Here is a 3,522-nt window from a genome sequence, read left to right as displayed (position 1 = left end):
AACCAAGAGTCAAACTGGACGTTGATTCCTCCTCCTGAGCCCAACAACAAAGCCTCATTGTAAGTTGGTACACTCAGACTATGCAAGATATACCCAGGCCAGAGAATAAACACACAAACAAACAACGGCGCTGACTTCCTGTTAAGTCATACCTGTTACATAAGTCTCTCTCTCTTTCTCTTTGCAAGTTTGGCCCTTTTTGTAGAGGCAGAAATGTAAATGAAGTGGATTTAACCTTTAAGATCCCCAGTAGGAAGTGTATGACGAAGCATGAGTACCTTTTAATCCAAATCAGACAAAGAAATAATAGAGGGCACCTTCTACTATCTTCTGACATACCACTTAGTAATGTTTTATTTCCTCCTATAGAGAAATGGGTAATACAGGATAAAAATACATCTTATTATTTTCCTTTAACATATTGTTTACGGATTTGGTGAAACTATTTCTTTCTATTTTGAGTATTTATAATTGATGTGTCAGATGGATCAGATAAAAAACCTAATTATATTTTTCTTCTCAGCGGAGGTTATATATTCAACCTCATATGATGTTTTCTTTGTCAAAAAAAAGACACTGAATCCGAGTTGCACTCAATTGAAATCGTAATAATTGGTGCAAACTTTTTTGCGATACTGTGTCAAAAAACAAAGCACTAACCCACGAGTCTGATGAGGTTCAGGTATCAGCTGAATCCCTTAACATGTGGAGGTCAGGATAAAGTGATGAAGGTGACGTTTTTTCACAAGTTCTTGAAACCATTAGGGTGAAAAACTCAGCATCACTTTAGAAAAGAGAAAAGATGATTAGAGAAAAATCCTAGATATGAACACAGAGAGGAGGAGAGCAAAGACTGGGGTTTAAAGTGTTTTGCAATGCTTTTCTATCTTAATGCATGCATATACACACTTATTTCTTAAGCATGCACACATGTGTCTGTTCACTGTTTGTGTCAGTACTGAGTGTTAGAGACCCAAGCCAAAAGATAAATGTATGAAATGTTATTGTGGCTGGTCTGGCCCGGCTCCAGAGGAAGTGCTTGGCTTTGACAATGCTCTCACCAGGAATGCACTGCAGGCCGCCGCCAAGTGGGCGTGTCGCTGCTCTGGGGTCGGAAGCCAAGTTTGGTCGGTTCAGTTTTGGCCCCTCCAACGCCTCGGGGGACCGTTCTGCTCCGCTGTTGTTCAGAAACAGAGTGAACGAGAGGGAAAAGAGGGATAACCAGGAGAGGAGAGCGAGAGAGAAAGTGTAGGTTTGTGTGTTCTTGTGAGCTTACTTTGTATAGATTTCAATGAGTGTGTTTGTGTGCGTGTTTTCCCTTTGAGAGGAGGATCTGAAAGGAATGCAACAGTTCCTTTACACATGTCCACCCCCCTTTAGGCTGCCACAGGGCCTGTTGAAAACGGACACGAATCCATGAAACACACACACACACACACACACACACACACACACACACACACACACACACACACACACACACACACACACACACACACACACACACACACACACACACACACACACACACGCACCGAGGTTGTGGAATGGAAGGAAGTATCAAACTACACCGGCAGAATACTTATCAAGACTGAGGAGCAAAGCTGCCCATTAAGATTCCAGACTTTCACTGCTTAACTTTTGCAATAACAAAATAATAGGATCACAATAGAGAAGAAAGAATGTAATGTCGAATATCTTGAAACTCAAGCCCAGTGACAAGAACTGAAAAAAACTGACTTATGCCTTTGAAAGTTGTTTTTCTAAACCTTTTAAACATACTGTATCACTCTGTGCATATTTGTCCAAAAACAGGAAACACATTTGTGCCTTTATGTTGGGAGGTCAGATGAAATTTAATTAAAAATGCTTTTTGATAGGTTTAATTTGTTTTTCTTTGTGTGTGCTGGCCCTTTTGTTGAAATAAAGCTGAAATAAAACCCTCCCCCTGGGTACAGGGTTAGCATAATGGTGGTATAACGGAAGAAGGCTCTAACAGAAAGCAGTAAAGAGGCCGGTGTGGTGGAGGCCTCGGTGTGCTGCAGATTGGCAGTGCCTGGTGATAAGAGGCTGCGGCCTGGATGGCCTCTCTGAGGGGAAGTGATGCAAGACAGTAGCTCTTTGTCTAGTGGCATTACTTGGTCCCATGCCAGTGGCCCCACTGAATGAAATGGACCGGTTGGCTTGTTTGCTGGCTGGGTGACTGGCTTCATGGTGGACAGGCTGACTGCCTGGCTGACTTGCTGGTAGGCAGGGAACTGTGGTACTAAAAATTGTGGCTAATCCCTCTTTCTCTTCTTCTTTCTGTCTTTTTTCCTCTTTCGCCTCCTTGGCCTCAAAGAAACACTCAAGTCGTGAACTGGGACGTATTTTGTTACATAAAGAAAGCTCCAGCACCACCACTTTGGATTTGACATACTGGAAGTGAAAAGTATTTGAGGTTTGACAACAGCTTTCAAAGCTGATTCTTTCTTAAGGAACTTGAAAGATGTTTTTAATTTAATATCTTTGGATGGGGCTGAAGCTTTCATTGACTCTTTTAGGATGGATGAACATTAAATCAGAGAAGCTTCTCAGAATCCTAAACAATAGCCCCTCTTTTGCTCCCTGTTATCCTCCTCTCCTCTCTGCTTTCCCCGCCACTTCCCAAGTGTTGAAATGTGTGTTTTTCCTGCAGCTCAAGCCGTCCTGTCACACTTAGGTTCATTTTACTTTTGAATTCCACAGAGGAAAGAGAGCAGGGGAAAGGAGGAAGGCAGAGGAGGAGATACTGTGTGTGTTGGGACATCTGTGCATGTATGTGTGTGTGTGGTGGGAGGCTACATGATTTTGCAATCTGCAAGTCTAAATGTCAGGGGGTTCCATTTCCAAACAGTGTGCACTTGCCATGTCTGCGCCATATAAGTGTGTGCATTCCTTCAGACCTGCGCAGGATCTCATGTGCTTACGAGTATAACAAACCCCTCCCCAACTCCCCCTAATGCACTCTCAAACACAATCAAATGGTGATTTCATTCACCAGAAAGCCAAAAAAGAATTTTAAATATTGCAAAAAAGTATTTTGATTTGGCTGATGTGGGAAAGTCAAACTGTGTCATTAGTTCCTTCTCGTTTTTGAAAGAGTTTTTTATTTAGTCCTTTTGATGCACTGTTCTCTCAGTGGGGGTTTTATGGCACCCAAGGTGATAATTGGCAAATGCAGTTTATCTTGAAATAAACTGCATTTGCAAACTCTTAACATTTCTAAGTGGAAAATGGAAACACGCATTCGTTCACATTTCTTTGCGCTGCATGTGGATGTAAACTTGATTTCTTTCTACATGTTTATGAATAGAATCCTTTCCCCCAAATGCTTTATCTCATTTGTGGCAGAAACATTTAAAGAAAATCTATATGATGTGATAAAAGCAACATAAAACAGCCTATAGTGTTAATCTACTCAACGTGAGGTAGGGCGTAGAGCTTTTTACTCAAGGACAGGTGAAAGGCTCTTCATTTTATTAGTGCGCATGCTGGTGCTAA

Source organism: Eleginops maclovinus, chromosome 11 (assembly GCF_036324505.1).
Source record: "Eleginops maclovinus isolate JMC-PN-2008 ecotype Puerto Natales chromosome 11, JC_Emac_rtc_rv5, whole genome shotgun sequence".
In the NCBI taxonomy this organism is placed as follows: Eukaryota; Metazoa; Chordata; class Actinopteri; order Perciformes; family Eleginopidae; genus Eleginops; species Eleginops maclovinus.
Note: the sequence above shows the minus strand (reverse complement) of the source record.